Here is a 27,358-nt window from a genome sequence, read left to right as displayed (position 1 = left end):
CTCTCAAGATCCTCAGGAGCTTGTCCTCCTCACTTCCTGAAAGGTCAGATGCAATAATAACAGGTAAAGTAGATACATCACCTAAAAAAGCATACATCAAGTGTTCAGGCAATGGTTTAAGCTCCAAGATAGGTGCTTCCTCAATAGATGGTTTGAGCTTTCCTTCAGCATTTTTGAAGTCAGAAGTACCGAGAGATTCAAATGGCATGTCTAGCTTTCGCCTTCAAGGAGAAGCATTTAGATATTGTAGTTGCTCATTGCCATCCTCATCATCACTGTCAAAATCCCCCACTAAGGCTTTCTTTAATGCATCAGACATTAGCATATGATCAAATTCTGAAGTAATCGCAGAATTAATCAAATCCACTTTTAAGCACTCCTCATCTTCTGTAGGGAATTTCATCGCTTTGAATACATTGAATGTCACATCCTGATCCTGCACTCGCATAGTAAGTTGACATTTCTGCACATCTATCAAGGTATGGCCTGTAGCCAAGAAAGGTCTCCCCAAGATTATGGGAATCTTCTTATCTTCCTCGAAATCCAAATAACAAAGTCTGCAGGAAAGAAGAGCTTATCCACCTTTACTAGCACATCCTCTATTATGCCTCGTGGGAATGTAATAGAATGATCAGCCAATTGTAGAGACATGTAGGTGGGCTTTGGACCAGGCAAATTCAACTTTTTGAAGATCGACAACGGCATCAGATTGATGCTTGCTTCCAAATCACACAGGCACTTGTCAAAAGAAAACTTACCGATGGTGCAAGGAATAGTGAAGCTACCTGGATCTTTAAGCTTTGGAGGTAACTTTTGTTGCGGCACAGCACTGCATTTTTCCGTTAGAGCAACGGTTTCAAGGTCATCCAGTTTCACCTTCCTTAAAAGAATAATCTTCATAAATTTCGCATAACTAGGCATTTGCTCCAGAGCCTCAGCGAAAGGTATATTGATGTGAAGTTTCTTGAACACCTCCAAAAATTTACCAAACTGCTTATCCAGGTTTTGTTGTTGCAATCTCTTAGGGAAAGGTGGTGGAGGATAGAGCTATTTCTCCCCTGTATCACCCTCAGGCAGAGTGTGTTCAACAGTAGTCTTCCTTGGTTCCGCCGCTTTCTCCCTTTGCTTAACTTCTTCATCACCAACTTCAGCTTCTCCGTCTTTTGCTTTTACAGCATCAACAACTTTTCCAGACCTTAAGGTAATAGCCTTGACTTGCTCTTTAGCTTCCTTCCTGCCTGGCACTTCAGTATCACTGGAAAGTGTGCCAAGTTGACGATTGAGCACTGCATTGGCTATTTGACCGATTTGATTTTCCAAGGTCTTGATAGAAACCCCCTGACTTTTGCACAACAGCTTAAGTTCCTCAAAATCAGCACTAGAGGGTGGAGCTGCACCTCCTTGTTGAGGATATGATTGCCTTTGAGCATACTGCTGTGGTTGCTGGAATCCTGGTGGATTAAACTGTTTACTTACGCCTTGCTGATATGGTTGCTGAATAGCATTCTGATTATTACTCCAGCTAAAATTTGGATGATTTCTGTTGTTAGGATGATAAGTAGCTGGCACAGGCTGCTGCGGTCGCTGATAATTGTTCACATACTGAACAGATTCATTAACAAGAGAACACTGATCAGTGGCATGAGAACCTGCACAAAGCTCACAGACCATAGCTATCTGATTGACTCCATAGGTGGCTAAAGAATCGACCTTCATAGACAGCGCTTGGAGCTGCGCTGCAATAACTATAGCTGCATCAACTTCCAAAATACCTGTTACCTTCCCAGGCATCATCCTTTGAGTTGGGTTTTGATGCTCATTTGCATCCATCGTATCAATCAAATTATAAGCCTCGGTATAGCTTTTGGCCCACAAGGCGCCTCTAGCTGCTGCAGCGAGCATGGGCCGAGATTGAGCCCCCAAACCATTATAGAAACCAGTGATCACCATCCAATCAGGCATACCATGATGTGGGCACTTTCTCAACATCTCCTTATAGCGCTCTCAAGCTTCGCACATGGATTCTGTAGGTTGTTGCGCAAACTGAGTAAGAGAACTCCTCATAGCCGCAGTCTTCACCATTGGATAAAACTTCACCAGAAACTTTTGCGCAAGATCTTTCCAAGTAGTAATGGACCCAGCTGGTTCAGAATGTAACCAGTCCTTAGCTTTATCCCTCAGTGAGAATGAGAAAAGCCTCAGCTTGATAGCCTCATCAGTCACACCATTATAATTGAAAGTACTACAGATCTCGACAAAATTCCTTATGTTCATATTGGGGTCTTCAGTCGCAGCACCTCCGAAAGAAACGGAATTCTTCACCATCTGAATAGTACACGGCTTGATTTCAAAGTTATTGGCCTCAATAGCCGGGTGCATGATGCTAGACTGAATGTCATCAATTTTAGGCCGAGAAAAGTCCATAAGAGTTGGATCTGCCGGAACTATACGATCACCCATGATTACTGGCTCTTTCTGCTAACTTCCTGAATCCGAATCTTCAAAACCTATCTTCTCCGGAATATCAAGAACTTTGTATGTCTCCTCAGCCGTATCTAAAGTCCTCTTACGAGTACGAGAACGTGTTTGCATAAACACTCGCTAAAGTACCTGAAACACAATCGAAAACAATAAGTAACACGTCTTAATCAATGAGTCCTAATGACCACTGATGGTAAGTACATAAACTAAACAAATACGCCGAGTCCCCGGCAGCGGCGCCAAAAACTTGTTAGGGCGGAAACACGCGCTAATAATACACGCAAGTATACGCGTTCGCAAGTAATATAGAATACTTTCTAGTTCGTTCCCACAGAGACTCAGACTAATTATGTTCAATTAACACTCACTCACCAATGTATAATGACTTATCAATGTCAAGACAATAACACTTAGATTTGATTAACTAATTATTAATCACAATTAACTACGAGAATTAAGCACTTAATTGACACTTGAATTAACAATATTAAAACACACATGAGATCACAACTTCATTACTACTTCCTTCAATAGTCATTGTTATTACCCTTAGCATGCAACAGTGATGATATTAATCGAACAACACGAAACTGATAAAAGCCAACTTTCATTGTACTAATACCATTCTACCAAGCATCTACAATTAAGACAGAAGATAAATAGGTATCAATTATGTTGAGACCCTATATGTCTACAGAATTTGACAACATAACGATTTAAGCACAAGTTATTCCTTTTGATTACACAGGGAAAGTAAAACGGTTAGAGTTACCCACTAATCATGCATACACATACATGAACCTATGCTAGCAAGGTAAGTTCTAAACCTCAAGATCCACCGTCGCTTCACAAGAGATTAACACCCTATCTTATATGTTTGCGACGCACATAAGACGAATAAGCACAACCAATACTAGATATCATACAATCATAACACACTAAGGTATTAAACAACTAACTAAAGAATTCTATAGTAAATCCGTTACGACCCCATGATCACGATTAGCCCATGATAGAACTCATCGTCATCATGGGTTCATATGAAAACATGATAATAACACACGAGAATAATTAAAACTACTTATATTAAACTAGAGTACGTCACAAGAGTAAATAGGTTCAAAGTAAAGAAAACTAGCATCCAACGTTACAACGAAATAAAGAATCACAAGAAATATGCTTCCTCTTCGTTGCGGTGTGCTAAAACAGTCTTCTTCCTTATCTCCTCGCTCCTTGATTAATACTACGATTCCACACTATGTGAACGTCTCTGAAAACTACTTATATAGGAGTCCCATAAAACCCAGCTAACTCAGAAGTTGGAAGCTTAACAGAATCATGAGTCTAAAATAATTATTTTAAATTTCCGTCCCTGAACGGACCGCTCAGCATTCCTGAGCGGGCGCTCAGCTTCCTGAGCGGTCGCTCAACAGAGCTGAGCGGGCGCTCAGACCCCTTTTAGAAAATGCTCTGTTTTTGCTCCCGTTTCTTGCTGCATTCTGCTCCCATCTTCCACTTACAATGCCAAACACATGCCAAGGCTTATTCTTGATGGAAATCTCTTCAGAAATATAAATAATACCCTGAAATGCACAAACACTAGAAAAACACATCAAATACACAAAATACTTGATTTCAAGATATCAATTTTAAGCTATTATAAGACGTTTTAAGTGGTATAAAATGCCACTTATCAGTTACGTCAGATAGGAACTGAAGATTCCAAAGTAGCCCAATACCTCGGCAGTATCCAGCTTAGGATACTCATAATGATAGGCGGGTTTGTATAGCAAGGCCCGCAAGCTGCAAGTTTTTTTACCCGATTCGGTATTTTGTATAAGCTCCATCTGATCCGTTCCGTCCGTGTTTGTATAGGTGTGGGCTCCTCACTTAAGGGCTCATTTATACGATGCCTTTAGGGTCCGTTATGACAATAGTCTCTGATAAAATTTGCTTCCTCAATTCTCGCTGTATCGTATCCTTTTTGCATGCATTGCGCCTGATTATTTTTTTTTCCCGCCCATTTTTGAAGCTATTCCCTTTATCTCAATATCTGTATCCCTGATTTCACGCTCTTTTTTGTTATTCTGCCCTCCTGATTTCACGAGATTATGCTCATCATCTCCTTCTTTTCCGCGATCTCCATTACTGCGACCTTCTTCATCGTCGTTGACGAATGCACCGGCATACTTCCTCCATGTCGTAGCCAACCTTGCGCAATATAGTGTTTGTTTTACGTCGATGATCTGCACGCATCCATACCCCATACGGTTTTTCAATCTGCTCTTCTGGGTATCAAACAGCCTCTCCACAAACTTTTCCCCATGTTCGATTAGGCCACATATGAAGCAAATGTGGGTATGCCTCGTATTTGAAATTTGCCCAGCACCATACATCTTCATTCTTTCTTAACTTCATCCAGCATTTTAAAGGAAGATTTAATGGAATTTGCACTCTAATTCGGTAAGTTACTCCCTCCATACGCCAACAAAGTTGTTCGTGTCCGACTCGACAAAAGTACAATGTAGTTCCAATATCTCTTGCAACTCTTTCAGACATGAACCCCGTAGCCATCCCATGGATTTGAATCCATAGAATAATTTTATTTAAATCTATGGTTCGTGGGTTATCCCCTCCCTCAGCCTCTCCAATATCAGATGAAACCTCCCAAAAGTCCACGGACTACCCTCCAGAACTCTTTTGATATCAGTCATGATAGAACTAAAATATATAAAGATTATCTCTATCTCCTTAACATACATACCTCTTCCTGGCTTCCATAATGATGTCATCTTGTGTTACATAGCCTGAAAGTCTATAGGTGATTCCGTTTAGAACATACATACCTCTTCCTGGCAGCGTAAGAATAATCTCTTTCCTGTGGTCTACTATGCTAGCAAGACCTTAAATGGGGCCCAAATGAACTACACTACTACTGAGAAGGAGCTTTTCGCTATAGTCTTTGGTTTCGAGAAATTTCGATCTTATCTGCTTGGGACAAAGTGACAGTATTCACTGATCATGCGGCCAATCCGCTATTTGGTTTCCAAGAAGGATTCGAAGCCGGAGACTCATTCGTTGGGTGCTCTTACTACAGGAATTTGAGTTAGAGATCAAGGATCGAAAAAGGTACTGAGAATCAAGTAGCTGACCATCTCTCTAGATTGGAGAATCCGAGTCTACTTCACAGGATAAGACATTGATCAACGAATCTTTTCCAGATGAGCAGTTGTTCGTAGTTCAGGAGGAAAGAGCCATGGTTTGCAGATATTGTAAATTATCTTGTCAGCAATATTTTGCCTCCTAATTTGACCTCAACTCAAAAGAAGAAGTTTCTGCATGAGGTGAAGTGGTATATGTGGGATGAACCATATTTGTTTAGACAGGGAGCTGATCAGATCATCAGGAGATGTATCCCATTCTGTGAGACGGAGGGGATATTACGAGACTGCCACTCCACAGTTTATGGTGGACACTATGGTGGTGAGAAGACAGTCAGCTCGTATTCTGGCAAGCAGGTTTTTTCTGGCCTACTTTGTTTAAGGATGCTCATCAGTTATTTTAAGGTGTGATCATTGCCCACGAGTGGGAAATTTGACGAGAAAGGATGAGATGTAGTTAATATGATGCTTGAAGTCGAGGGTCTTTGATGTTTGGGGAATCGATTTCATGGGGCCTTTTGTCTCGTCCTGCAACAATCAGTACATCTTGCTGGCAGTCGATTATGTCTCAAAATGGGTTAGAAGTCAAAGCTCTACCGACAAATGATGCAAAGGCAGTGTTGAATTTTCTTCATAAGCATATTTTCACAAGGTTTGGAACACCTCGGGTAATCATAAGTGATGAAGGGTCGCATTTCTGCAACCATAAGTTCACTTCTATGATGCAGTGTTATAATGTGAATCATCGAGTTGCTACTGCCTATTCATCCGCAAACAAATGGTCAAGCGGAAGTGTCTAACAGAGAGATCAAGCACATTCTAGAGAAGGTTGTTTGTCCGTCAAGGAAGGATTGGTCTTTAAAGCTCGATGGAAGCTGTTTTGGGCTACAGAACAGCATACAAAACTCCACTTGGTATGTCCCCAGTTTCAACTAGTATATGGTAAGGGATGTCATTTACCAGCGGAGCTTGAGCATAAGGCCTATTGGGCGTTGAAAAAGTTGAACCTGGATCTAGATGCAGCTGGAAAGAAGCGAATGCTTCAGCTTAATGAAACTTGATGAATTTCGACTCCAAAGCGTACGAGGAACAACAAAATGTACAAGGAAAAGGTGAAGAGGTGGCACGATAGGAATCTACATCCTAAGTTATTCGTGTCGGGGCAACAAGTTCTCTTATTCAACTCTCATCTCCGACTTTTTCCTGGGAAGTTGAAATCAAGGTAGTCTAGACCTTTTATTGTCAAAACTGTGTTTCCACACGGAGCGGTGGAGATTTTTGAGAATGATCCGGGACCAAGTATTCAAGATTAATGGTCAATGTTTGAAGCACTATTATGGGGACATGGCAAACCGAGAAGTGGTTAGTGTCATTTTATTGTCAACTTGAGGAAGGTACGCAACATCAAGCTAATGACGAAAAAAGAAGCGCTTCATGGGAAGGCAACCTATGATTTGTTGTTACAGGAACCCTTAGAAGTTAATAACCTATCCAAAACCACAAAAAAATCAGAAAAACCGGGGCTGAAAAAAAAAATCCAGTGACCCCCTGAGCGCCCGCTCAGGTTTGGCTGAACGACCGCTGCAGGGGTCGCCTGAAAGAAATTTTTTAAGTTCAATAAAAATTCAAAAAAAAATCAGAAAAATAAAACACAAATTACAGCCCATAAACCCAGGAACTATTCCCCATTATCCCATGATTTTTTACCCTTAAACACACTCCTAATCAATCTACCCTAATCCATACCCTATATATACATACACCTATCCCATATATCTCCCACACAACTTCTACACTTCAACTCTCTCCCAAACACAAAAACACAATTCTCAAGCACTTTATTCAGATTCAATGGCACCCAAGAGAGCAAGGACTATCGATAGCAGCAGCACTATGCCTACGGCTGATTCTTCAAGGGGTACTGCTGTGAGGCCTCGGTTGAATGATAGGGCTGCGGAGGAGGAGTACACTAGGCTTTTGGGGAAGCCGATTCTGAAGGAGAGGGGATTTTTACCATCAGGGAGGGATGGTGAGTTGTTACCTATGATTGCTGAGAAGGGGTGGGTAGCTTTTTGTGAGTCGCCTGAAGCAGTGCCGATGAGCGTGGTTCGCGAGTTCTATGCGAACGCGAAGGCCGAGAAGAATGGGTTTTCTGTGGTCCGGGGGATGACGGTTGATTATCACCCAGCGGCGATTCGCCGTGTGATTGGGCAGAGAGAGAGAAAGCCCACGGAGGAGAACTGGAACGAGAAGACTGTTGAGGATTTTGACTTGGATTTGATTTGTGCTACTCTCTGTAGGCCGGGCACAGTAGTAGACTTTCAAGACTGGAACTAATGAGTATCGTCACTTTCCGGCGATCGCGTATGAACAGGTATGCCCGTGCATGGAATGGTTTATTTGTGCTAATATTCTGCCTTCTTCGCATGCACATGAGGTCACAGTTGAGAGAGCACAGTTGTTGTGGGGAATTTTGAATGAGGAGTACTATGTGGACTTGGTGAGTTCATCTACCAAGGAATTCTGTAGTTTTTGAGGGGAGCTAAGCACATGAACATCCCTTATGCATCCACGGTTACTAAGCTTTGCCGAGCGGTGGGAGTGTAGTGGCCGTCTCATGAACAGTTGCAGTTTCCGGTCGCTCCTATTGATTCCGGGACTCTGAATGCGATGCAGGAGTGGACCGGTGGTGAGCCCGAGGAGCATGGGCTGGGTTATCATCTTCCAGGAGGGCGTCCAGCACGAGGTGCTACCATGGCGAGGCCAAGGCGTGATGAGGCTGGTTCTTCGAGAGCTTAGGAAGGTGCTGGGATGGCTGATGCCCAGTATAGGAGGCTTTCACGGAGGATGGACGCTATGTATGAGACGTAGAGCAGGTTTGCTCAAGAGCTCACCCTTGCGTTAGGGACTGCTTTTTAAGGCCTTGAGCTGACATCCAATGGCCAGTTTTGGTGAGGACTCTGCATATCCGCCTCCTGATACACCACCCACTGAGGGTGATGATGATGATGACTCCGAGTAGGTATACCCTGTGTTCCTTTCTACTACCTTCACTGGGGACAGTGAAGATTTTAAATTTGGGGGTGGTAGTTAAGGAATATTTTGTGTGTGTGTCATATAGTTGCATATTCATGATAGTTTAGTTCATATAATTGCATATTTTTGTCATATATTTTTTTTTATTATTTTATTTTATAGCTTTATTTATCATGTCATGTAGTCATGCATATACCATGATCCCTTTTGCGATGATTTACCGACTGATTTGTGATGTTGATGCGAGTGTAGTGATAGCATTAAAGTGATGTTCAGTCGTGTAGGTTGATATGCATGCTAGAAACACTTGTATTTTCACTAAGTCTTAGAGAATGCTTAAGGACTAGATTGTTGTTATGATCTGATTATTTTCGAGGTTAATCTATTTATTATGCTTAGAATTTTATAATAGGTTCTTAGTGATAAAGGCATGAAAAAGGAAAAATAAGGAGTAAAAAAATGGAATTTGTTGCTAATTGTGGCTAAGCGTCAAATGGCTAGTAGCCGACTCGTATGTTTATGCGAGTAGTCTAGGGTTGAGCAAGATGGAGCGAAACACACTTGCTCAGAAATTTTGAAAAAAAAAAACAGAAAAAAAAAAGAAAAAGAAAGAAAAAAAAGAGTATGTGTTTATGCATAATTGATCACGAGTGGGCTCTTTGGTATTCGAGTTATTAAGTTCTTAGGGGACTTTGTGCCTAGTGACCTAAGGCTTTTGATGTCTGGGATCCGCTAACCTAACGCTCGCTACATGGATACCATTGTATAAGTCTTTTGTGGACCTCACTCATTGCACGGTCAATTAAGCATTATTGTTAGGAATAAAAAGCATGATTCCATGATAAGCTCCAGAATTCTTGTAGTGTCATAAGTCACTTTGTGCCTAGAATTTTTATTCTTTGTATAATCATGTGATTGCCTTGATGATAGTTGAGTCATAATAATTGATTTAGTTCCGGAGCATATCTGTTAAGCATCTGCATATACCACGTTTTTGGCTGTATGTTAGTTGGCATGATTTGATTGATCTTTAGTCGCCTAATTGCATTTGTTGAGATGTTGTAAGTTGGTTGGTTTGGTCGAAGTAAGGGGGATCGCTGCATTTCATATAGATTGCATTCATGCATGTTTTTATTTATTTTTGAGTCTGTGACGCTTGAGGACAAGCATCGATTTAAGTTTGGGGGTGTGATAAGTGGCATTTTATACCACTTAGAACATCTTAAAATAGCTTAAATTGGTGTCTTGAAATCAAGTATTTTGTGTATTTGATACGTTTTTCTAGTGTTTGTGCGTTTCAGGGTAATATTTGCATTTCGGGGGAGTAATCATCAATAATAAGTCTTGGCATGTGTCTAGCATTGCGACAGGGAAGAGAGGAGCAGATTACAGCGAAGAAACGGAGCAAAAATCAGACATTTTCCAGTAGGGGTCTGAGCGCCCGCTCAGCTATGCTGAGCGGCCGCGCAGGGTCGAGAAATCAGATTATTTATTTTATACTTCTATTTATGTTTGGCTTCCAACTTCTGTGTAATCTGAGTTTTATGGGAATTTTATATAAGTAGATTTCAGAGACGTTTCACGTGTGTTGAATCGTTGTATTAATCGAGGAGCGAAGGAGATAAGGAAGAAGACCGTTTTAGCACACCGCAACAAAGAGGAAGCATATTTTCTTGTGGTTTTTTATTTCGTTGTAACGTTGGATGCTAGTTTTCTTTGCTTTGAACCTATTTACTCTTGTGACGTACTCTGGTTTAATATAATTAGTTTAGTTATTATTCTTTTGTGTTTAATTTATCATGTTTTCATATGAACCCATGATGACGATAATTGCTATCAAGGGCTAATCGTGATCATGGGGTCGTAACAGATTTACTATGGAATTCTTTAGTTAGTTGTTTAATACCTTAGTGTGTGATGATTGTATGATATCTAGTATTGGTTGTGCGTATTCGTCTTATGTGCGTCGCGAACATATAAGATAGGGTGTTAATCTCTTGTGAAGCGACGGTGGATCTCGAGATTTAGCACTTGCCATGCTAGCATAGGTTCATGTATGATGTTGCATGATTAGTGGGTAACTCTAACCGTTTTATTCGCCCTGTGTAATCAAAAGGAATAACTTGTGCTTAAATCATGATGTTGTCAATTTCTGTAGACATATAGGAACTCAACATAATTGATGCCTATTCAACTTTTATCTTAATTGTGGATGTTTGGTAGAATGGTATTAGTACAATGAAAGTTGGCTTTTATCAGTTGCGTGTTATTCGATTAATATCATCGTTGTTGCATGTAAGAGTAATAACAATGACTATTAAAGGAAGTAGTAATGAAGTTGTGATCTCATGAGTGTTTTAATATTGTTAATTCGAAGTGTTAATTAAGTGGTTAATTTTAGTAGTTAATTGTAGTTAATAATTAGTTAACAAATCTAAGGGTTATTGTCTTAACATTGAGAAGTAATCATACATTGGTGAGAGAGTTTAATTGAACATAATTAGTCTGAGTCTCTGTGGGAACGAATCTGATTTATATCTTATACTACTTGCGAACGCGTATACTTGCGTGTATTATTAGCGCGTGTTTTAGCCCTAACACTAGGGCTAAAATGGCTTGCGTGTATTATTAACGCGTATACTTGCAAGTAGTATATCTTATACTACTTGCGCGCGTATACTTCCTCTTCATTGCGGTGTGCTAAAATGGCCTTCTTCCTTATCTCCTCGCTCCTTGATTAATAGTACGATTCTACACTATGTGAACGTCTCTGAAAACTACTTATATAGGAGTCCCATTAAACCCAGCTAACTCAGAAGTTGGAAGCTTAACAGAATCAGGAGTATAAAATAATTATTTTAAATTTCCGTCCCTGAGCGGCCGCTCAGCATTCCTGAGCGGGCGCTCAGCTTCCTGAGCGGGCGCTCAGCTTCCTGAGCGGGCGCTCAGCAGAGCTGAGCGGGCGCTCAGACTCCTTCTGGAAAATGCTCTGTTTTTGCTCCCGTTTCTTGCTGCATTCTGCTCCCATCTTCCACTTGCAATGCCAAACATATGCCTAGGCTTATTCTTGATAAAATCTCTCCAGAAATGCAAATAATACCCGGAAATGCACAAACACTAGAAAGATGCATCAAATACACAAAATACTTGATTTCAAGACATTAATTTAAGCTATTATAAGACGTTCTAAGTGGTATAAAATGCCACTTATCACACCCCCAAACTTAAATTGATGCTTGCCCTCAAGCGTCGCAGACTCAAAAACAAAACAAAAACATGCATAAAGGCAATCTATATGAAATGCAGTGATCCCTTTACTACGACCAAACCAACTAACTTACGACATCTCAACAAATGCAATTAGGCGGATAAAGATCAATCAAATCATGCAAACTAACATACAGCCGGAAACGTGGTGTGTGCGGATGCTTAACATATATGCTTCGAAACTAGATCAATTATCATAACTCGACTATCCTCAAGGTAATCACATGATTATACGAAAAATAAAATTCTAGGCACGAAATGACTTATAACACTTCAAGATTACTGGAGATTATTACGGAATCATGTTTGTTATTTAACACAACACACAAATACTTATTTGACCGTGCAATGAGTGAGGTCCACAAAAGAATTATGCAATGACATCCATGTAGCGAGCGTTAGGTTAGCGGATCCCAGACTGTAAAAGCCTTAGGTCACTAGGTACAAAGTCCCAAAAGAACTTAATAACTCGAATACCGAAGAGCCCACTTGTGATCAATTATGCATTAAATCTCTATTTTTTCTTTTCTTTTTTTTTTATATTTTTTCCTTTTTTTCATATAATTTTTTTCAATATTTCTGAGCAAGTGCGTTTCGCTCCGTCTTGCTCAACCCTAGACTACTCGCATAAAAATACGAGCCGACTACTAGCCATTTGACGCCTAGCCACAATTAGCAATGAATTCCATTTTTTACTCCAATTTTTCTTTTCATGTCTTTTACCACTAAGAACCTATTATAAATTCTATGCATAATCAATAGATTAACCTTGAAAACCATCAAACCATAACAACAATCTAGTACTTAAGCATTCTCTAAGACTTAGTGAAATTACAAGTGTTTCTAGCATGCAACTCAACCTACGAGACTCAACATGACTTTAACGCTATCACTACACTCGCATCAACATCACAAATCAATTGGTATAGCAACGCAAAAGGGATCATGGTATATGCATGAGCTACATGACATGATAAATAAAGCTATAAAATAAAATAATAAAAAAAACTATATGACAAAAATATGCAATTATATGAACTAAACTATCATGAATATGCAACTATATGACACACACACAAAATATTCCTTAACTACCACCCCCAAACTTAAAATCTTCATTGTCCCAGTGAAGGTAGTAGAAAGGAACGCAGGGTATACCTACTCGGAGAGATTATCATCATCATCACCCTCAGAGGGTGGAGTATCAAGAGGCGGATATGAAGAGTCCTCACCAAAAACTGGCCACTGGATGTTAGTTCCAAGGCCTCTAAAAGCAGTCCCAAGCGCAAGGGTGAGCTCCGGAGCAAACCTGCTCTACGTCTCGTACATAGCATCCATCCTCCTCGACAGCCTCCTATACTGGGCATCAGCCATCCCAGCACCCTCCTGAGCTCTAGAAGAGCCTGCCTCGTCACGCCCTGGTCTCGCCATGGTAGCACCGCGTGCTGGACGCCCTCCTGGAAGACGATAACCCAGCCCATGCTCCTTAGGCTCTCCACCAGTCCACTCCTGCATCGTATTCAGAGTCCTGGAATCAATAGGAGCGGCCGGCAGCTGTAGCTGCTCGTGAGACGGCCACTGAACTCCCACTACTTGGCAAAGATTTGTAATCGTGGATGCATAAGGGATGTTCATGTGCTTAGCTCCCCTCAAAAACTTCAAAATTCCTTGGTAGATGAACTCACCAAGGTCCACATAGTACTCCTCATTCAAAATACTCCATAACAACTGTGCTCGCTCAACTGTAACTTCATGTGCATGTGAAGTACGCATAATATTAGCGCAAATAAAGGCATTCCATGCACGGGCATACCTATTCATTGCAATCTCCGGAAAATGGCGATACTCGTTAGTCCCAGTCTTGAAAGTCCAAACTGTGCCCGGCCTACAGAGAGTAGCACAAATCAAATCCAAGTCAAAGTCTTCAGCAGTCTTCTCGTTCCAATTCTCCTCCGTGAGCTTCCTCTGTCGCTGCCCAATCACACAGCGAATCGCCTCAGGGTGATAATCCACCGTCATCCCCCGCACAATAGAAAACCCATTCTTTTTAGCCTTCGCATTCGCATAGAACTCGCGAACAACGCTCATCGGAACTGCCTCTTGTGACTCACAAAAAGCAATCCAACCCTTCTCAGCAATCATTGGCAACAACTCACCATCCCTCCCCAATGGTAAGAATCCCCTATCCTTCAAAATCGGCTTACCCAGAAGCCTAGTATACTCATCCTCAGCAGCCCTATCAAACAACGAGGCCTCGCAGCAGTACCCCTCGAAGAATCAGCAGTAGGAACAGTGTTGCTGCTATCAATAGACCTGGATCTCTTGGGTGCCATCGAAACTGAGAAAAAGTGTTTAAGATTTGTGTTTTTGAATATGGAAGAGAGTTTAAGGTTTGAAAGTGTATGGGGAGTATATGGAATAGTTGTATGTATATATAGGGTAGAGATTAGGGTTTAAATTTGATTAGGAGTGGGTTTTGAGGGTTAAAAACATGGATAATGGAAGATAATTTGTGGGTAGTGGGGTTGTGTTTTGATTTTTGATTTTTCTGATTTTTTTTAGATTTTTATAAGGCTTAAAAAAAATTCTTCCAGTCGGGCCCTGAGCGGTCGCTCAGCAAAGCTGAGCGGGCGCTCAAGGGTCTTCAGGAAAAATAATTTTATATCCCTATTTTTCTGATTTTTTTTTTGTTTTAGATAGGTTACTAATTTCTAAGGGTTCCTGTAACAACAAATCATGGGTTGCCTCCCAAGAAGCGCTTCTTTTTCGTCATTAGCTTGACGTAGCGTACCTTAATCAAGTTGACAATAAAATGGCACTAACCATTTCCCGGTTTGTCGTGTCCCCATAGTAATGCTTCAAACGCTGACCATTAACCTTGAATGCTTGGTCCGGATCATTCTCAAAAATCTCCACCGCTCCATGTGGAAACACAGTTTTGACGATAAAAGGTCCAGACCACCATGATTTCAACTTTCCAGGAAAAAGTCGAAGACGAGAGTTGAATAAAAGAACTTGTTGCCCCGGCACAAATGACTTAGGATATAGCTTCCTGTCGTGCCACCTTTCACTTTTTCCTTGTACATTTTGTTGTTCTCGTACGCTTGAAGTCGAAATTCATCAAGTTCATTTAGCTGAAGCATTCGCTTCTTTCCAGTTGCATCTAGATCCAGGTTCAACTTCTTCAATGCCCAATAGGCCTTATGCTCAAGCTCCGCAGGTAAATGACATCCCTTACCATACACAAGTTGAAACAGGGACATCTCAAGTGGAGTCTTGTATATTGTTCTGTAAGCCCAAATAGCTTCATCGAGCTTTAAAGACCAATCCTTCCTTAACGGACAAACAACCTTCTCTAAAATGCGCTTGATCTCTCTATTAGACACTTCCGCTTGACCATTCGTTTACGGATGATAGGCAGTAATAACACGATGATTCACATTGTAGCGCTGCATCATAGAAGTGAACTTACGGTTGCAGAAATGTGACCCTTCATCACTTATGATTACTCGTGGCGTTCCAAACCTTGTGAAAATCTGCTTATGAAGAAAATTCAACAATACATTTGCATCATTCGTCGGCAGAGCTTTGACTTCTACCCATTTTTAGACATAATCGACTGCTAGCAAGATGTACTGATTATTGCAGGACGAGACAAATGGCCCCATGAAATTGATTCCCCAAACATCAAAGACCTCGACTTTAAGCATCATATTTAACGGCTTCTCATCCTTCCTCGTAAGATTTCCCACTCTTTGACAACGATCACACCTTAAAACGAACTGATGAGCATCCTTAAACAAAGTAGGCCAGAAAAAACCTGCTTGCAGAATACGAGCTGTCGTCTTATGACCACCATAATGTCCACCATAAACTGTGGAGTGGTAGTCTCGTAATATCCCCTCTGTCTCACAGAATGGGATACATCTCCTGATGATCTGGTCAGCTCCCTGTCTAAACAAATACGGTTCATCCCACATATACCACTTCACCTCATGTAGAAACTTCTTCTTTTGAGCTGTATTCATATTATGAGGCATTATATTGCTGACAAGATAATTCACAATATCTGCGAACCATGGCTCTTCCTCCTAAACTGCGAACAACTGCTCATCCGGAAAAGATTCGTTGATCAATATCTTATCATGTGAAGTAGACTTGGGATTCTCCAGTCTAGAGAGATGGTCAGCTACTTGATTCTCAGTACCTTTTTGATCCTTGATCTCTAACTCAAATTCCTGTAGCAAGAGCACCCAATGAATGAGTCTAGGCTTCGAATCCTTCTTGGAAACCAAATAGCGGATGGCCGCATGATCAGTGAACACTGTCACCTTTGTCCCAAGCAAATAAGATTGAAATTTTTTGAAACCAAAGACTATAGCCAAGAGCTCCTTCTCAGTAGTGGTGTAGTTCATTTGAGCTCCATTTAAAGTCTTACTAGCATAGTAGACCACATGCAAGAGATTATTCTTGCGCTGCCCAAGAACTGCACCCACTGCATAATCACTCGCATCATACATCATCTCAAAAGGCTATGTCCAACCAGGTGCCGTTATAACAGGTACAGTTATCAAACTCTTCTTGAGAGTCTCGAAAGCCGTCAAGCATTCATCATCAAATTTGAAAGGCACATCCTTCTCGAGCAAGCTGCACAACGGCTTAGATATCTTCGAAAAGTCCTTGATGAAACGTCGATAAAAACCCGCATGACCAAGAAAACTACGGATTCCTTTCACAGAAATAGGTGGTGGAAGAATTTCAATGACTCCCACCTTGGCTTTGTCCACCTCAAGACCCTTGCTAGAGACCTTATGCCCAAGAATAATGCCTTCACGCACCATAAAGTGACATTTTTCCCAATTGAGCACCAAATTAGTTTCCACACACCTTTTAAGCACCGCACGAAGATTATTTAAACATTCATCATACGAATGTCCCAAGACGGAGAAGTCGTCCATAAACAACTCGACATTATTTCCAATCATATCAGAGAATATAGCCATCATACATCTCTGAAAAGTGGTCGGTGCGCCACATAAGCCAAACAAAACTCTGTGAAAAGCAAACATGCCAAATGGACAAGTGAAGGTAGTCTTTTCTTGATCCTATGGTGCAATACATATCTGATTATACCCCAAATAACCATCCAGAAGACAATAATACTCATGACCGGCCAACCTGTCAAGCATTTGATCAATAAATAGAAGAGGGAAGTGATCCTTCCTTGTGGCCTTGTTCAACTTTCTGTAGTTCATGCATACCTTCTATCCTGTGATTGTTCGAGTAGGGATGAGCTCTTTCTTCTCATTTGCTACCATAGTGATACCTCCTTTCTTAGGTATACATTGCACGGGGCTCACCCAAGAACTGTCAGAAATAGGATAGATGATTCCTGCATCCAGCCACTTCAGAATTTCTTTTTCACCACTTCTTTCATGATAGGATTAAGTCTTCGATGTTGCTCAACAGTCGGCTTACTACCTTCCTCTAGCAGAATTTTATGCATGCAGTATGAAGGGCTGATCCCTTTGATGTCTGCTATAGTCTATCCGATAGCCGATTTAAATTCTCTCAAGATCCTCAGGAGCTTGTCCTCCTCACTTCCTGAAAGGTCAGATGCAATAATAACAGGTAAAGTAGATACATCACCTAAAAAAGCATACATCAAGTGTTCAGGCAATGGTTTAAGCTCCAAGATAGGTGCTTCCTCAATAGATGGTTTGAGCTTTCCTTCAGCATTTTTGAAGTCAGAAGTACCGAGAGATTCAAATGGCATGTCTAGCTTTCGCCTTCAAGGAGAAGCATTTAGATATTGTAGTTGCTCATTGCCATCCTCATCATCACTGTCAAAATCCCCCACTAAGGCTTTCTTTAATGCATCAGACATTAGCATATGATCAAATTCTGAAGTAATCGCAGAATTAATCAAATCCACTTTTAAGCACTCCTCATCTTCTGTAGGGAATTTCATCGCTTTGAATACATTGAATGTCACATCCTGATCCTGCACTCGCATAGTAAGTTGACATTTCTGCACATCTATCAAGGTATGGCCTGTAGCCAAGAAAGGTCTCCCCAAGATTATGGGAATCTTCTTATCTTCCTCGAAATCCAAAATAACAAAGTCTGCAGGAAAGAAGAGCTTATCCACCTTTACTAGCACATCCTCTATTATGCCTCGTGGGAATGTAATAGAATGATCAGCCAATTGTAGAGACATGTAGGTGGGCTTTGGACCAGGCAAATTCAACTTTTTGAAGATCGACAACGGCATCAGATTGATGCTTGCTTCCAAATCACACAGGCACTTGTCAAAAGAAAACTTACCGATGGTGCAAGGAATAGTGAAGCTACCTGGATCTTTAAGCTTTGGAGGTAACTTTTGTTGCGGCACAGCACTGCATTTTTCCGTTAGAGCAACGGTTTCAAGGTCATCCAGTTTCACCTTCCTTAAAAGAATAATCTTCATAAATTTCGCATAACTAGGCATTTGCTCCAGAGCCTCAGCGAAAGGTATATTGATGTGAAGTTTCTTGAACACCTCCAAAAATTTACCAAACTGCTTATCCAGGTTTTGTTGTTGCAATCTCTTAGGGAAAGGTGGTGGAGGATAGAGCTATTTCTCCCCTGTATCACCCTCAGGCAGAGTGTGTTCAACAGTAGTCTTCCTTGGTTCCGCCGCTTTCTCCCTTTGCTTAACTTCTTCATCACCAACTTCAGCTTCTCCGTCTTTTGCTTTTACAGCATCAACAACTTTTCCAGACCTTAAGGTAATAGCCTTGACTTGCTCTTTAGCTTCCTTCCTGCCTGGCACTTCAGTATCACTGGAAAGTGTGCCAAGTTGACGATTGAGCACTGCATTGGCTATTTGACCGATTTGATTTTCCAAGGTCTTGATAGAAACCCCCTGACTTTTGCACAACAGCTTAAGTTCCTCAAAATCAGCACTAGAGGGTGGAGCTGCACCTCCTTGTTGAGGATATGATTGCCTTTGAGCATACTGCTGTGGTTGCTGGAATCCTGGTGGATTAAACTGTTTACTTACGCCTTGCTGATATGGTTGCTGAATAGCATTCTGATTATTACTCCAGCTAAAATTTGGATGATTTCTGTTGTTAGGATGATAAGTAGCTGGCACAGGCTGCTGCGGTCGCTGATAATTGTTCACATACTGAACAGATTCATTAACAAGAGAACACTGATCAGTGGCATGAGAACCTGCACAAAGCTCACAGACCATAGCTATCTGATTGACTCCATAGGTGGCTAAAGAATCGACCTTCATAGACAGCGCTTGGAGCTGCGCTGCAATAACTATAGCTGCATCAACTTCCAAAATACCTGTTACCTTCCCAGGCATCATCCTTTGAGTTGGGTTTTGATGCTCATTTGCATCCATCGTATCAATCAAATTATAAGCCTCGGTATAGCTTTTGGCCCACAAGGCGCCTCTAGCTGCTGCAGCGAGCATGGGCCGAGATTGAGCCCCCAAACCATTATAGAAACCAGTGATCACCATCCAATCAGGCATACCATGATGTGGGCACTTTCTCAACATCTCCTTATAGCGCTCTCAAGCTTCGCACATGGATTCTGTAGGTTGTTGCGCAAACTGAGTAAGAGAACTCCTCATAGCCGCAGTCTTCACCATTGGATAAAACTTCACCAGAAACTTTTGCGCAAGATCTTTCCAAGTAGTAATGGACCCAGCTGGTTCAGAATGTAACCAGTCCTTAGCTTTATCCCTCAGTGAGAATGAGAAAAGCCTCAGCTTGATAGCCTCATCAGTCACACCATTATAATTGAAAGTACTACAGATCTCGACAAAATTCCTTATGTTCATATTGGGGTCTTCAGTCGCAGCACCTCCGAAAGAAACGGAATTCTTCACCATCTGAATAGTACACGGCTTGATTTCAAAGTTATTGGCCTCAATAGCCGGGTGCATGATGCTAGACTGAATGTCATCAATTTTAGGCCGAGAAAAGTCCATAAGAGTTGGATCTGCCGGAACTATACGATCACCCATGATTACTGGCTCTTTCTGCTAACTTCCTGAATCCGAATCTTCAAAACCTATCTTCTCCGGAATATCAAGAACTTTGTATGTCTCCTCAGCCGTATCTAAAGTCCTCTTACGAGTACGAGAACGTGTTTGCATAAACACTCGCTAAAGTACCTGAAACACAATCGAAAACAATAAGTAACACGTCTTAATCAATGAGTCCTAATGACCACTGATGGTAAGTACATAAACTAAACAAATACGCCGAGTCCCCGGCAGCGGCGCCAAAAACTTGTTAGGGCGGAAACACGCGCTAATAATACACGCAAGTATACGCGTTCGCAAGTAATATAGAATACTTTCTAGTTCGTTCCCACAGAGACTCAGACTAATTATGTTCAATTAACACTCACTCACCAATGTATAATGACTTATCAATGTCAAGACAATAACACTTAGATTTGATTAACTAATTATTAATCACAATTAACTACGAGAATTAAGCACTTAATTGACACTTGAATTAACAATATTAAAACACACATGAGATCACAACTTCATTACTACTTCCTTCAATAGTCATTGTTATTACCCTTAGCATGCAACAGTGATGATATTAATCGAACAACACGAAACTGATAAAAGCCAACTTTCATTGTACTAATACCATTCTACCAAGCATCTACAATTAAGACAGAAGATAAATAGGTATCAATTATGTTGAGACCCTATATGTCTACAGAATTTGACAACATAACGATTTAAGCACAAGTTATTCCTTTTGATTACACAGGGAAAGTAAAACGGTTAGAGTTACCCACTAATCATGCATACACATACATGAACCTATGCTAGCAAGGTAAGTTCTAAACCTCAAGATCCACCGTCGCTTCACAAGAGATTAACACCCTATCTTATATGTTTGCGACGCACATAAGACGAATAAGCACAACCAATACTAGATATCATACAATCATAACACACTAAGGTATTAAACAACTAACTAAAGAATTCTATAGTAAATCCGTTACGACCCCATGATCACGATTAGCCCATGATAGAACTCATCGTCATCATGGGTTCATATGAAAACATGATAATAACACACGAGAATAATTAAAACTACTTATATTAAACTAGAGTACGTCACAAGAGTAAATAGGTTCAAAGTAAAGAAAACTAGCATCCAACGTTACAACGAAATAAAGAATCACAAGAAAATATGCTTCCTCTTCGTTGCGGTGTGCTAAAACAGTCTTCTTCCTTATCTCCTCGCTCCTTGATTAATACTACGATTCCACACTATGTGAAACGTCTCTGAAAACTACTTATATAGGAGTCCCATAAAACCCAGCTAACTCAGAAGTTGGAAGCTTAACAGAATCATGAGTCTAAAATAATTATTTTAAATTTCCGTCCCTGAACGGCCGCTCAGCATTCCTGAGCGGGCGCTCAGCTTCCTGAGCGGTCGCTCAACAGAGCTGAGCGGGCGCTCAGACCCCTTTTAGAAAATGCTCTGTTTTTGCTCCCGTTTCTTGCTGCATTCTGCTCCCATCTTCCACTTACAATGCCAAACACATGCCAAGGCTTATTCTTGATGAAATCTCTTCAGAAATATAAATAATACCCTGAAATGCACAAACACTAGAAAAACACATCAAATACACAAAATACTTGATTTCAAGATATCAATTTAAGCTATTATAAGACGTTTTAAGTGGTATAAAATGCCACTTATCAGTTACGTCAGATAGGAACTGAAGATTCCAAAGTAGCCCAATACCTCGGCAGTTCCAGCTTAGGATACTCATAATGATAGGCGGGTTTGTATAGCAAGGCCCGCAAGCTGCAAGTTTTTTTACCCGATTCGGTATTTTGTATAAGCTCCATCTGATCCGTTCCGTCCGTGTTTGTTATAGGTGTGGGCTCCTCACTTAAGGGCTCATTTATACGATGCCTTTTAGGGTCCGTTATGACAATAGTCTCTGATAAAATTTGCTTCCTCAATTCTCGCTGTATCGTATCCTTTTTGCATGCATTGCGCCTGATTATTTTTTTCCCGCCCATTTTTGAAGCTATTCCCTTTATCTCCAATATCTGTATCCCTGATTTCACGCTCTTTTTTGTTATTCTGCCCTCCTGATTTCACGAGATTATGCTCATCATCTCCTTCTTTTCCGCGATCTCCATTACTGCGACCTTCTTTCATCGTCGTTGACGAATGCACCGGCATACTTCCTCCATGTCGTAGCCACCTTGCGCATATAGTGTTTGTTTTACGTCGATGATCTGCACGCATCCATACCCCATACGGTTTTTCAATCTGCTCTTCTGGAGTATCAAACAGCCTCTCACAAAACTTTTCCCCATGTTCGATTAGGCCACATATGAAGCAAAATGTGGGTATGCCTTCGTATTTGAAATTTGCCCAGCACCATACATCTTCATTCTTTCTTAACTTCATCCAGCATTTTAAAGGAAGATTTAATGGAATTTGCACTCTAATTCGTAAGTACTCCCTCCATACGCCAACAAAGTTGTTCGTGTCCGACTCGACAAAAGTACCAATGTAGTTTCCAATATCTCTTGCAACTCTTTCAGACATGAACCCCGTAGCCATCCCATGGATTTGAATCCATAGAATAATTTTATTTAAATCTATGGTTCGTGGGTTATCCCCCTCCCTCAGCCTCTCCAATATCAGATGAAACCTCCCAAAAGTCCACGGACTACCCTCCAGAACTCTTTTGATATCCAGTTCATGATAGAACTAAAATATATAAAGATTATCTCATATCTCCTTAACATACATACCTCTTCCTGGCTTCCATAATGATGTCATCTTGTGTTACATAGCCTGAAAGTCTATAGGTGATTCCGTTAGAACATACATACCTCTTCCTGGCAGCGTAAGAATAATCTCTTTCATGTGGTCTACTATGCTAGCAAGACCTTAAATGGGGCCCAAATGAACTACACTACTACTGAGAAGGAGCTTTTCGCTATAGTCTTTGGTTTCGAGAAATTTCGATCTTATCTGCTTGGGACAAAAGTGACAGTATTCACTGATCATGCGGCCATCCGCTATTTGGTTTCCAAGAAGGATTCGAAGCCGAGACTCATTCGTTGGGTGCTCTTACTACAGGAATTTGAGTTAGAGATCAAGGATCGAAAAGGTACTGAGAATCAAGTAGCTGACCATCTCTCTAGATTGGAGAATCCCGAGTCTACTTCACAGGATAAGACATTGATCAACGAATCTTTTCCAGATGAGCAGTTGTTCGTAGTTCAGGAGGAAGAGCCATGGTTTGCAGATATTGTAAATTATCTTGTCAGCAATATTTTGCCTCCTAATTTGACCTCAACTCAAAAGAAGAAGTTTCTGCATGAGGTGAAGTGGTATATGTGGGATGAACCATATTTGTTTAGACAGGGAGCTGATCAGATCATCAGGAGATGTATCCCATTCTGTGAGACGGAGGGGATATTACGAGACTGCCACTCCACAGTTTATGGTGGACACTATGGTGGTGAGAAGACAGCAGCTCGTATTCTGCAAGCAGGTTTTTTCTGGCCTACTTTGTTTAAGGATGCTCATCAGTTTATTTTAAGGTGTGATCATTGCCAACGAGTGGGAAATTTGACGAGAAAGGATGAGATGTAGTTAAATATGATGCTTGAAGTCGAGGTCTTTGATGTTTGGGGAATCGATTTCATGGGGCCTTTTGTCTCGTCCTGCAACAATCAGTACATCTTGCTGGCAGTCGATTATGTCTCAAAATGGGTAGAAGTCAAAGCTCTACCGACAAATGATGCAAAGGCAGTGTTGAATTTTCTTCATAAGCATATTTTCACAAGGTTTGGAACACCTCGGGTAATCATAAGTGATGAAGGGTCGCATTTCTGCAACCATAAGTTCACTTCTATGATGCAGTGTTATAATGTGAATCATCGAGTTGCTACTGCCTATCATCCGCAAACAAATGGTCAAGCGGAAGTGTCTAACAGAGAGATCAAGCACATTCTAGAGAAGGTTGTTTGTCCGTCAAGGAAGGATTGGTCTTTAAAGCTCGATGAAGCTGTTTGGGCTTACAGAACAGCATACAAAACTCCACTTGGTATGTCCCCGTTTCAACTAGTATATGGTAAGGGATGTCATTTACCAGCGGAGCTTGAGCATAAGGCCTATTGGGCGTTGAAAAAGTTGAACCTGGATCTAGATGCAGCTGGAAAGAAGCGAATGCTTCAGCTTAATGAACTTGATGAATTTCGACTCCAAGCGTACGAGAACAACAAAATGTACAAGGAAAAGGTGAAGAGGTGGCACGATAGGAATCTACATCCTAAGTTATTCGTGTCGGGGCAACAAGTTCTCTTATTCAACTCTCATCTCCGACTTTTTCCTGGGAAGTTGAAATCAAGGTAGTCTAGACCTTTTATTGTCAAAACTGTGTTTCCACACGGAGCGGTGGAGATTTTTGAGAATGATCCGGACCAAGTATTCAAGATTAATGGTCAATGTTTGAAGCACTATTATGGGGACATGGCAAACCGAGAAGTGGTTAGTGTCATTTTATTGTCAACTTGAGGAAGGTACGCAACATCAAGCTAATGACGAAAAAGAAGCGCTTCATGGGAGGCAACCTATGATTTGTTGTTACAGGAACCCTTAGAAGTTAATAACCTATCCAAAACCACAAAAAAATCAGAAAAACCGGGCTGAAAAAAAAAAATCCAGTGACCCCCTGAGCGCCCGCTCAGGTTTGCTGAACGACCGCTCAGGGGTCGCCTGAAAGAAATTTTTTAAGTTCAATAAAAATTCAAAAAAAAATCAGAAAAATAAAACACAAATTACAGCCCATAAACCCAGGAACTATTCCCCATTATCCCATGATTTTTACCCTTAAACACACTCCTAATCAAATTCTACCCTAATCCATACCCTATATATACATACACCTATCCCATATATCTCCCACACAACTTCTACACTTCAACTCTCTCCCAAACACAAAAACACAATTCTCAAGCACTTTTATTCAGATTCAATGGCACCCAAGAGAGCAAGGACTATCGATAGCAGCAGCACTATGCCTACGGCTGATTCTTCAAGGGGTACTGCTGTGAGGCCTCGGTTGAATGATAGGGCTGCGGAGGAGGAGTACACTAGGCTTTTGGGGAAGCCGATTCTGAAGGAGAGGGGATTTTTACCATCGGGGAGGGATGGTGAGTTGTTACCTATGATTGCTGAGAAGGGGTGGATAGCTTTTTGTGAGTCGCCTGAAGCAGTGCCGATGAGCGTGGTTCGCGAGTTCTATGCGAACGCGAAGGCCGAGAAGAATGGGTTTTCTGTGGTCCGGGGGATGACGGTTGATTATCACCCAGCGGCGATTCGCCGTGTGATTGGGCAGAGAGAGAGAAAGCCCACGGAGGAGAACTGGAACGAGAAGACTGTTGAGGATTTTGACTTGGATTTGATTTGTGCTACTCTCTGTAGGCCGGGCACAGTATGGACTTTCAAGACTGGAACTAATGAGTATCGTCACTTTCCGGCGATCGCGATGAACAGGTATGCCCGTGCATGGAATGCGTTTATTTGTGCTAATATTCTGCCTTCTTCGCATGCACATGAGGTCACAGTTGAGAGAGCACAGTTGTTGTGGGGAATTTTGAATGAGGAGTACTATGTGGACTTGGTGAGTTCATCTACCAAGGAATTCTGTAGTTTTTGAGGGGAGCTAAGCACATGAACATCCCTTATGCATCCACGGTTACTAAGCTTTGCCGAGCGGTGGGAGTGTAGTGGCCGTCTCATGAACAGTTGCAGTTTTCGGTCGCTCCTATTGATTCCGGGACTCTGAATGCGATGCAGGAGTGGACCGGTGGTGAGCCCGAGGAGCATGGGCTGGGTTATCATCTTCCAGGAGGGCGTCCAGCACGAGGTGCTACCATGGCGAGGCCAAGGCGTGATGAGGCTGGTTCTTCGAGAGCTTAGGAAGGTGCTGGGATGGCTGATGCCCAGTATAGGAGGCTTTCACGGAGGATGGACGCTATGTATGAGACGTAGAGCAGGTTTGCTCAAGAGCTCACCCTTGCGTTAGGGACTGCTTTTTAAGGCCTTGAGCTGACATCCAATGGCCAGTTTTTGGTGAGGACTCTGCATATCCGCCTCCTGATACACCACCCACTGAGGGTGATGATGATGATGACTCCGAGTAGGTATACCCTGTGTTCCTTTCTACTACCTTCACTGGGGACAGTGAAGATTTTAAATTTGGGGGTGGTAGTTAAGGAATATTTTGTGTGTGTGTCATATAGTTGCATATTCATGATAGTTTAGTTCATATAATTGCATATTTTTGTCATATATTTTTTTTTATTATTTTATTTTATAGCTTTATTTATCATGTCATGTAGTTCATGCATATACCATGATCCCTTTTGCGATGATTTACCGACTGATTTGTGATGTTGATGCGAGTGTAGTGATAGCATTAAAGTGATGTTCAGTCGTGTAGGTTGATATGCATGCTAGAAACACTTGTATTTTCACTAAGTCTTAGAGAATGCTTAAGGACTAGATTGTTGTTATGATCTGATTATTTTCGAGGTTAATCTATTTATTATGCTTAGAATTTTATAATAGGTTCTTAGTGATAAAGGCATGAAAAAGGAAAAATAAGGAGTAAAAAAATGGAATTTGTTGCTAATTGTGGCTAAGCGTCAAATGGCTAGTAGCCGACTCGTATGTTTATGCGAGTAGTCTAGGGTTGAGCAAGATGGAGCGAAACACACTTGCTCAGAAATTTTGAAAAAAAAAAACAGAAAAAAAAAAGAAAAAGAAAGAAAAAAAAGAGTATGTGTTTATGCATAATTGATCACGAGTGGGCTCTTTGGTATTCGAGTTATTAAGTTCTTAGGGGACTTTGTGCCTAGTGACCTAAGGCTTTTGATGTCTGGGATCCGCTAACCTAACGCTCGCTACATGGATACCATTGTATAAGTCTTTTGTGGACCTCACTCATTGCACGGTCAATTAAGCATTATTGTTAGGAATAAAAAGCATGATTCCATGATAAGCTCCAGAATTCTTGTAGTGTCATAAGTCACTTTGTGCCTAGAATTTTTATTCTTTGTATAATCATGTGATTGCCTTGATGATAGTTGAGTCATAATAATTGATTTAGTTCCGGAGCATATCTGTTAAGCATCTGCATATACCACGTTTTTGGCTGTATGTTAGTTGGCATGATTTGATTGATCTTTAGTCGCCTAATTGCATTTGTTGAGATGTTGTAAGTTGGTTGGTTTGGTCGAAGTAAGGGGGATCGCTGCATTTCATATAGATTGCATTCATGCATGTTTTTATTTATTTTTGAGTCTGTGACGCTTGAGGACAAGCATCGAT

The 27,358-nt window shown here is 41.2% G+C and overlaps 1 pseudogene; it reads left to right on the top strand.

Annotated features, from left to right (window-relative positions):
• LOC141673748 (uncharacterized) overlaps nucleotides 1–27,358 on the top strand; it is a 184,559-nt pseudogene that overhangs the window by 11,356 nt on the left and 145,845 nt on the right.

This window comes from Apium graveolens, chromosome 7 (genome assembly GCF_009905375.1).
Source record: "Apium graveolens cultivar Ventura chromosome 7, ASM990537v1, whole genome shotgun sequence".
Taxonomy (NCBI): Eukaryota; Viridiplantae; Streptophyta; class Magnoliopsida; order Apiales; family Apiaceae; genus Apium; species Apium graveolens.
Note: the sequence above shows the minus strand (reverse complement) of the source record. Positions and strands in the feature narration are given on the sequence as shown.